The sequence below is a fragment of the Pongo pygmaeus genome, chromosome 12 (assembly GCF_028885625.2).
Source record: "Pongo pygmaeus isolate AG05252 chromosome 12, NHGRI_mPonPyg2-v2.0_pri, whole genome shotgun sequence".
NCBI classification, from domain to species: Eukaryota; Metazoa; Chordata; class Mammalia; order Primates; family Hominidae; genus Pongo; species Pongo pygmaeus.
This window is the reverse complement of record NC_072385.2, coordinates 126,114,305-126,124,916: the sequence shown is the minus strand read 5'-3', so window position 1 is coordinate 126,124,916 and position 10,612 is coordinate 126,114,305. Positions and strand designations below refer to the sequence as shown.

Sequence of the window (10,612 nt, the reverse complement as noted above, 5' to 3'; positions counted from 1 at the left end):
GGCACAATTATGTATGTAGAAAATCCCAAGGAATATAACAATTACTAGAACTAATGGTTGTTTTGGAAAAGTAGCAAGATACATTCTAAATATATGAAAACAGAGATTAGGCTATACCAGTAAAACCAAACTATATTTGAAACAATTAGATTAAATACAAAAGACTTTGGTAAGTCCAATGAACATATAAGAAGAAAAGACATCGATGAATAATTTATACTCCAGAGAGAGTATATAATTCCAGATTTGGAAAAGCTCTATTAAAATTACAATTTTCTATTTTATGAATTGTTACCAAAGATTAAAACTGTTAATCAGTCAGTAAAACATGGATTGCAAACATCTACCAAAAAAAGAGGTTGTAAATTAAATAGTGAATAGGACAGAGCTAATTATAGATATGTCGATATGTGTAGATTAATTTACACACATATATGTCATACTTCTATCCAGCTGAGAGGGCCTAGAAGCAGTGACATCCTGGTGGCAATGAGCATACCTCATGCCCAGATCTTGGTTTCCAAATACCACTCTCCAATAAAAGAACCCAAAGGTCTTTAGAGAAATGGCTGATTCTAAAGATGGAGTAAGAAAAATACAAACCAAGCCTGGAACATCTTGAAGTGACAAAAGTAAGAAAGTGCTAAAAAAAATTAAAGAATAATAATGATAGATTGGGGCATGTCAAAAGGACATGGAAGTCAACCTGAAAGAGCCCAATGGTCAAAGCTGGAATACTGTGAGCAACAAAATATGTAATAATGGATTATTCCAATAAAATGAGTATTTATGAGTTCATATTAATAAAAACGAATACATGAAAGCATTAAACATGGAACTACAAGAGACAAGACTCCTTTCAGAATATTGTTTTTTTTAAAGTTCATATCCCCTATGCAAAAAGGTGAGGTTTAATTTCCCTATTCTTGAGTGTGAACTGGACTTCGTGACTTGCTTCCAAATAATTGAGTATAAGAATGAAAAAATAGAAACTTTCCTTGTGGTAATTTGGCAGGTACTCCCTTAACCATGATATCAAGATTAGCATCGCCAGCAATAAGTTAAGCTGATATCCTATATCCATTGATTAGATGAAACGTGAAAGACACTTCCTTTTTGTAGAGTTCTTCCCCAAAACCTGTAAGCCCAGTCTAACCATGAGAAAACATCAGACAAGCAAAATTTAGTGACAGTTTACAAAATACTTAACCAGGATTCCTCAAAAGTTCAAAACCAGGCAATACAAGAAAAGAATAAGAAACTGTCACAGCCCAGGAAAAACAAAGGAGACGTGATGAACAAATGCAATGTGGTACCCAGATTGGAACCTGACACCGAAATAGAATATTAGTAAAACAATTGACAAAATCCAAGTAATGTCTGTAATTCAGTCAATAGTGTGGTACCAATCCTCATTTCTTTAGTTTTGACAAATGGACCACAGTTATGTTAACATTAGGGGAAGTGGGGTGAGAGGCATGTGGAGACTTTCTCTGTTTGTAAATTTTCTGTAAATTATTATTATTCCAACATAAAAAAGTCTTAAAAATATAGAGAAGCAATCCTAAATACCATATAGCATCTGCCTTAGCCCATTATGCACTTCTATAACAAAATGCCATAAACTGGGTGTTTATAAGCAACAGAAATTTCTTCTTCACAGTTCTGGTGGCTGGAAGTCCAAGGACCAGGTGCTGGCAGGTTTGGCATCCGGTGAGGCCCTGCTTCCTGGTTCATAGATGGTGTCTTTTCACTTTGTCCTCCCATGGTGGGAGAGGTTAAAGGGCTCCCTTTGCCTTATTTGATAAGGGCACTAATCCCATTCATGAGAGCTCCACCCTCATGGCCTGATCACCTCCCCAAGTCCCACCTCCTAATACCACCACTTTGAGGCTAGGATTTCAACATAATGAATCTTAGAAGGGTACAAACATTCAGTCCATAGCAGTATCTGGACCCCAGAAGAGACACCAAACCTACTGTGTTTTATAAGGTAAATTCTACCAAATATGCAAGGAACTGATCATTCTTATGTTTTGCAAAACACTCCATGGCATGGAGAATAATGGGCTAATTTCCAACTCATACTATGACACTAGTGTAATTTTGAAACCAAGAGATAAAAAGGATATCAAGAAAGGATGGAAGGAGGAAATAATGAAAACAAAACAGTAAGTCATTATCACGTATGAACTTGTACCTCAAATCCTAAAAAAATAATGAATTAAACTTGTCAGTATATTTAAGGAACAAAACACTATAGAAGACAAGCAGTGTTTAATCCAGTACTTCAAATAAGTTTCATGTTTGATATCTTAATAAATAGGAAAAAAAAAAAACATGATTATCACAGTAGTTACTGGAAAAACCCTCTGATAAAACTTAGCATCTCTTCCTGGTAAATGGCTTTAGCTTAAAACAGACGGAATTTTTTTAACCTGCCAAAAGGAATTGCCCAGTAAACCACAAGTCCCCGTATGAAAGGTGAATCATTAGAGACATTCCCATTAAGGGCAGAGACAGGAAAGTGAGGCTCACTATTACAAAAACTATTCAGAATTGTTCTAGAAGTTTTAAACCATAAATAAGGTGAGAATTTTTAAATATATGAAAAAACATAGTACAGCATTTCTCAAAGTGTGGTCACTGGACCAACAGCATTAGGTAGTTAGAAGAACAAATTATTGAGCCCCACCCCAGACCTCTGGAATCAGAAACTCTTGGAGTGGGAAATGGCAATCTGTGCGTTAGCAGCCCCCAGGGAGGCTGGGATGTGTCCTGAAGATTGAGAAACTCGCTGTAGTCAATGCTGTTGGTTTCAATGCTGTTGGAAGCCAGAGCACTCCAACCCCCAACTGCTGTGAGTGTTGGCTTCCAACACTTTGCACCTGTCCGCTTCTCCTGAGGACTGTGCTCAGCTGAAGGAAGTCCACTTGATCAGAAATGCCCAGAAGATTCTGCTTTCCTTCTGTGGGGAATTGCTTTCCAGACCCTCGAAGATACAAGATCCACAGATGCTAAAGTTCCTACTATAAAATGGCGTAGTATCTGCATACAACCCAGGCACATTCTCCCACATACTTGAAATCATCTCTATATTGCTTATATCCCCTAATACAGCCTGTAGCCAATGACTGACTGATACAGGGCAATGACTGACTGATATTGAAGGCAGCCCTCTTGCTGCAAAGTAGCATAACTCTATGATGCTATTCGCAAGCCAGAAGGCCCTGTGGGGTCAGGCTGAGGTTGGGCCACAGCTGAGGCCACACCAGCACAGCTTTCCCCCTGCCCTGGCCTGCTGTCCTCAGTCTCTGACAGGTTTCACCTGAGAACACATTTTCCTGGAAACCACTGGCCCAAGAATCGTGTCTCAGGCTCAGCTTCTAGGAAATCCAATCAGACATAGAGTATAAGTTGAGAAGAGGGGGTGCTTAATTTTGAAAACTATCATTTTCCACCTAGAGCTTTTTAAATAACCAACTATGAGACTATTATAATAGCTCATACTTAAATAGAACTTACTATATGCCAGGTCCATATATATGTATATATTTACTCATTGAATATGCACAACATTCCTCCAGTGTAGATATATTATTATTATCCTCATTTTATAGATGAAGCAACCAACACACAAAGAAGTTTAACAATTTTCACATTGCCATACAGTTAAAGTTCTTTATCAACTGAATAAAAGATACAGTTTCAAGTATAATTTAAGAATTTGCAAATAGGTAATTGAAAACTATTGGAAATTTAAATTCATAATTAAAGTTTTTAAATAAAAAGATGTTATCAAGTGTGGACACCGTTGATGATTATATTTGCAAATCACTCTATTTGGTTTTCATTGCATACATTTACTTATTTTTATAGATAGCTCTGGCAGAAAAAGCAACACTCACCAAATACAGGTATCCTTTGCTCTTCCAATTCTTGCTTTCTAAATTCAGACACTGAATAGATTTAACCAATTTTTGGATTACCCCATGTTATGTGAATCCTCCCTACTTGCTGTTCAAAACTCAGGATCAAAGAGATTTGGAGAACAGTTTTTTCCACACTATCTGAACTTGCTATGGAATTCTCACTCTCCAACTTTAGAAATGGAATAGATTGAGTTTGGAGAGAATCTTGCATTCCATCCTATTCTCTATGTCTTTACTACATTAGGCGAGGCCCTCATACTAGCTTTGGCCAAGGCAATGACAGCAGAAGGGACCCAGGATAGCCCTTCCCAGGCTGAGCTTCAGAGAACCTGGTGATCCTTCAGCCTCACCTATGTTGTAATGCTGTGCCCAGGAAAAACACACGTTGCCTTTGGAGCAGCCTCAGGATGGTGGAACCTTCACTACTCTGGCTTCCCAAGCAGCTGTGCTGAGCTGAGCCCATGCTACCTTCAGAGGACGTTGGTATGCATAAGAAGAAAGAGCATTGCCATGTGGAACCACTGAGATTTTGCAGTTAATATGTTGCCATAGTGTATCCTAATCTATCTAGACTAATACAGCAATCATTTATTAAATCTCAAATAAGAGTAAACTGAGTAGTGTTGAAAAAATTGTCATTATACTTAAAGAAAGATAAAGTTAGACTTCTTTCATATAATGCAAAAATAATGCCCTAATGAAATTAGAGTTGTCCCTCTATATCGGTGGAGAATTGCTTTCCAAACCATCAAAGATACAAGACACACAGATGCTCAAGTTGCTGAAATAAAGTAGCATAGTATTTGCATATAACCCAGGGACATTCTCCCGTATACTTGAAGTCATGTATTACATACAATACCTAACACAATGTAAATGCTATGTCAATAGATATTATACTGTATTTTTATTTGTATTTTTAATTGCTGTATCATTATTTTTATTTTGTAAATAAAAAAATAATTTTATGTATAGTTGGTTGAATCTGCAGATGTGGAACCCAAGGATACAAAGGATTCACCATAAGAAAAAAGTATAAGAAAATATGGAGCCTATTTTAGGTAACATTTTGGTAAGACAGGCATTTTTATTCAAGGTATAAAATACAGACATTAAAGAAAAAAATGACAAATATGACCACATAAAAATGTAAATGTTTCTTATGAAGAAAAACAAATTCAAGATTTAAAAAACAATTTTTCAGTTGTAGAAACATCTTTGTTATATACCTGTGCATACACACAAACACGCACACAAACACACATGCACAATATGATGTGTATCCAAACTATATAAAAAGAAACTATATATATCAATTAAGAACAAGGAATCACCTAGTAAATTTTAAATAATAATAAATAAAGGATATAAATTGACATATTACAGATGACAAAAACAAATGAAAATTAGTAAGACAGTATTTTCATTCTTTAAATTGGTAAAAATTTTCAAAGAATTATAATATATAAAGACAGAGTGTGAAAAATCAGACCATATCATGAAGTGTTGCTTTCTGTAAGTAGAATAGGCTTTTAAAGGACATTTTAATTGCATATGTTGATTTAAAAAATACTTTGGCTCACCAGTTCTATCTCTAGCAACCTCTCCCAGGGAAATATTTACCCATGTGCATGAATATTTGAATACCGTTTTTTGTAACATTGTTTGTAATAGTACACAATTAGGAATACAATGTCATTAAATGAATAATAAAATAAATTATATTATATCCATATTAAAGAACATCATTTATGTATTAAAATATAAATTATTAAGACACGTTTAGTGACATGGAAGAATGTCTCATATATAGAATAAATGAAAAAGAAAATGAGCATAGAGCAATTTTTTATATAAAAAGAAAGGAGACATGTATGAGATCACATGTTACCTCTAAGGATGCAAAGTAGCTCTTTAAATTCTAGGCTATATGCATTCTTAAATTTATTAAAACAAGACTATATGCAGAGCAATCTATTCAATCAATTGCATATGTGTATCCTGGAACACTGTTCCCAAATTTAGTCATTCTCAAGTTTGCAATATTTATTCATACTAATATTTACATATTTTTAAATTGATTCACTTTTATTCTCAAATAAATTTATTGGTAAACATTTATGCCATCACATAAATGAAAGATAAATACAGTATTAAATGCAAAAAAGTTATTCAGTTTACAAGAAAATTGTGCAATTAAATACTGTGATACATTATGTAATGCAAACATAATAAATCCAAACTTTTTAAAAAATGAATACCTGAAAATAAATTTCTCAATGAAGAAGAGAGAGATGTTTCTGGTCAGTCATATAAAAGATATATGTAGCTGGACATGTGGGAGTCTATATTCATGACAATTTAGTTTCTTTAGTTTTAGCTAATTAGCACCAAATTAACTTATATGTGGTTGAAAAGGGTAAATTACCTTCTCTTACACTGTTAAATACTGAGATTTAATTGCTATTCTAAAATAATTGAGTTACTTAATAAACTGTTACTTCTGAAACACTCTACAGAGTCACTTCTTCTGCTGAATATGTTTGTTTATGGGTTTGCATGGCAATATCCCAAAAGAAGAGAAAAAGCAACGTCTACGAGTCACTGTTGCCATCTGACTTGGAGAAACACCCGTGGATACCGTGTATTAAGTCTCTATTGTCTTTTCATGATGTTCCACATTGTTTTAGCTACTTTATATGAGTTTATAACCAGGTTGGTAAACAATAGCGTTTTAGATATTTGACTGAATGAGTGAATTTCATCAGAAGACTCACTCCCAGGATCTAGGTGCATTTGTGTGATGAACAATTATAATAATTGCTGGCCCTGAGACATCCTATAAAATAGCATGCACACATTATCTCATATAATTCTCACAATCCCTTACATAATTGGAATTCCCATTATACAGTTAGGAATTAGAGGTTCAATGAGGTAATATGCCCTGCCTGGGATCACATAGCAGTGTAATGATAAAAATCAAAATATGAACCTCAAGAATGTTGAATTCCAGAATGTCCTCTTAACTTCTAAATTGGAATCAGAGGCTGCAGCTACACACCCAGATGTCCTCAGCACAAGCAGGCTCATGTCCCCACCATGGGGCCTTATCTTGGGGAGGGGAGAGTCGCTAGTCAGGCACCAGGGCCCCTAGAATGTGCAGGCAAGGGGATACCTGGCACCACTGTTGAAAGTGCCACAGTCATACCTTAAGTGAGCTGTTGGCCAGGGCCAGCTGGGTGCCTGTGAGGCCAAGTATGTGTGTGTGTGTGTGTGTGTGTGTGTGCGTGTGCGCTAGTTAAATGTCAACATCAGAAGCCTGGAGGCACAGAAGTCACCCATGAGGAGCTGCCCTTCCTACCTCCTGTTTTCCTTTCCCATCCCTTTCTTCCTCTCAGTTCCCAACCTGCATACTCCATATAGGCAATCCAACCCTAGCTCTGTCTCTTCTTGCATCCCAGTTCAATGGAAAATCACCCTGAGATTGCCATGGTAAACACATTATACTTTCCGAAAGACTAAACAAGATTAAGAACAAAAACATTCTAGGGCAGGGCATGGTGGCTCACGCCTGTAATCCCAGCATTTTGGGAGGCCAATCCAGGCAGATCACAAGGTCAGGAGTTCAAGAGCAGCCTAGCCAACATGGTGAAACCCCGTCTCTACTAAAAATTACCCAGGCATGGTGGTGCCCACCTGTAATCCCAGCTCCTCAGGAGGCTGAGGCAGGAGAATTGCTTGAACCCAGGAGGTGGAGGTTGCAGTGTGCCAAGGTCATGCCACTGCACTCCAGCCTGGGCGACAGAGCAAGACTCCGCCTCAAACAAACAAACCACTCTAATGCCCGGCCTTCCTGGCAGGTGCATGATTTAGATATGTTTCCCAAGTATGTGAATGAGTTTTCTGCATTTATGTTTCAGTAATCTCTTCAATCTTCACTGAAATCATCAATCCCTGTCAGCAATTAATGTGCTCAGACCTGCCTACGTATATCTGAATTATCCACTTGCACCCTCTGCATTCTGGACTCCAGAATCTGTCTGAAGTTCCAGGTACTAATTGCCATGGTCTAGATCTAGGCAGGATGCTGAGTTGACAATTCGACCTCGCTTCCACCCTGCGGCATCCACAGTGTGCTCCAGCCCTAACCCAGACTCCACATGGAGAAGCAGCCTAATGCTCTGATCTGCTGTTGAATTGCGCCATGTGGTCTTTAAAAGGCTTTGTCTTTTTCTTTTTTTTCCAAACAGTCAAGATGAAATTGGCTTCTGGTCAGCAACTCGCTTTCTTTCCCTCCTCTAAGGTAGAGTCGCCAAAAAGGATTTTGTTTTGTTCCATTTTGCCTGCAACGATATGGATAGCCAAATAGGACTACAAATTATCCACATTGTTTTTATGAAGAAAAATATATTTATTTTCCTAGCACTTGGAATTGTCGCTTGCTAGGGCCAGGGAACCGATGTTGTCCCCTGATTTCTGTCCCCCTCTCACCCTAATTGGAGAGATCTGAGCACACCAGAGGATGTTTGTGGCTAAATTGGGGTATTATGAAAATAGTTCACAAAGCAAGTGGAAAGCTATATATAAAAATGATATTTACTTCTCATTTTAAATGAAGCCTAAGACAAAAGGCATATAGGTAAACACAGCTGCAACATTTTTAGGCATATAATCAAATGCAAAAATAATATTGGAAAACTATGTTAATTATTGTAATTAAATTGTGAACGGTATTGATAGAAAAATATCTTTAAAACATATAAAATCAAAATGGAGCTTATCACGTTATGGGAGTTTGCTCTATTATATATGATGTGCCTAGATGGAGGTGCCATTTAGCAAACTGCCCACAACTCCCCAGCAGTAGAGTAGAGGGAAGGAAGGGCTGAGGGACCAGAAAAGAACTCTAGACCTTTGCATAAATCTTAGCCCCAATTCCATGATTTTGGGGAATAAGTTTGCCTGACCAACTTCTGAAAGTTGGTAGAGAAGAGTCAAAAGGGCCTAGACTTTGGAGTCAAGTTTATCTGTGTTTGAAGCATGGCCCACCCACCTCTTAACAGGGTGTTTTTAGGATCCACATCCCCAGCTACAGCAGGAGACAAGGGTCTTGAGACCTATAGAAATCCAAATTCCACTCGGATGACATAGTTATCCTGGGCAAAAGGAAATGTTCCATGATCCCAACATTGTTGTCCTACATTGTTACTACATGGCTATGAAGTTTTTAGCCTTGCTCCTAAATGTCTGGGGGTTTAAGGAATGGTTCAGCAAATGCGGCTCAACCTTAAAGCCCACCATGTCCTCAAAGTCTAGAAGACTCTGTCTTTGGCTGCCTTTAATCTTAGAGTTCGCTTTCCTGCTGGATACCTGTGTTCAGAAGACACTTTGGCCCCAACAGAGGTGTCTAAAGCAGTGTCTGACTCTTCTTCTGGTATACCACATTCCTCTTGAGGATCCTTCTGAGTGCAGAAGAAAACTGGACATCTACCAAGAGGTTAACAGGTGCCATTTCTCCTCGTTACTTTGCATCATCCCAGAAAAAGAAATGCTTCTTCAAGTTTTCCAATCAATTGCACTCACAGCAAAGGTTGGTTGAGGAGCCACTCTGGAGCCTTCCCATCTGCTGCTTCGTGGAAATGTTTGTACAGGATCTGGGCTTCCTGCCGAGCCCCGTTTCCATCATAAGTCGTGTGTTTCCTGTGCATGTTCTCACTCCACACATTAACCCTCTTTTCAGTTTTCACTTAAGTCTTATCTCTCACTTGATGAGCAATTTTTTCACTGGCTGGATCATTTGCAACAGTTTCACAAATGTCTTTTTCTCATTTCTGTAGAAAGAAATTGGTGAACTTGTTCATTCCTCAGATCTGAGCCACTGCTGAATTCATTTCTCTCTTTAGTTTACTCACTTTTATATTCTGGCGAAGAAACCTACGTGCCTTAGCTTGTCTCACTTTTTCTTCATTTTCATCATCTGCACTAGCAGTTGGCCTTTTTTGGGGGGAGAGATGGACAATTATTTCACAAACAAACTACATTTTTAATAATTGAATACAAACAGCTGCATATACAGCAAACAGAGACACTCCGAGCCACCCAGGAGTGAGTCAGCTGTCACAGTATGGGGGCTCAGCCATGGACCCCAGCTGCAGGGGACAAGCAGGTACTTACCTTAGCAAATTATCACAGTATTTGCTGAAGTCCTGCTCAGAGTGGCAGAGCCAGATAGATCTGTTGAATTTCACACCCTGGGCACCTCCATAGCACATTGGAAGTCACGTAAGCCAATCAGCCTCCAATAACCTACCTGTCAACTGAGAATCGTGATGATAATGATGCCTGCTTCACAGTATTGTGATGACTAAATGAAATAATATTTGTAAAAAAAGTTTGAAAAAGTGTAGATGCTCTGTTATTATTTTCTACCGTCTCACAGAAATCCCATTTAGAATATCCCTCCACTCAGCAACCGGCCAAGGTGAATTTGTGGTTTAAGGGTGATACGGTTTGGCTGTGTCCCTACCCACTTCTCATCTTGAATTATATTTCCCATGATACCCACATGTTGTGGGAGGGACTCAGTGGGAGGTAATTTAATCATGGGGGTGGTTACCCTCATGCTCTTCTTGTGATAGTAAGTGAGTTCTCACAAGATCTGATGGGTTTATAACGGG

The 10,612-nt window shown here is 38.0% G+C and overlaps 1 long non-coding RNA gene across 1 annotated transcript in view; it reads right to left on the bottom strand.

The window, feature by feature from the left end:
• Positions 1 to 1,067: 1,067 nt before the first annotated feature.
• LOC129030724 (uncharacterized) overlaps positions 1,068 to 10,612 on the bottom strand; it is a 54,098-nt gene continuing 44,553 nt past the window's right edge. Inside the window, exon 3 of the long non-coding RNA XR_008500740.1 lies at positions 1,068 to 2,992. This is a non-coding gene — a long non-coding RNA (uncharacterized LOC129030724). The remainder of the gene's footprint in view (positions 2,993 to 10,612) is intronic.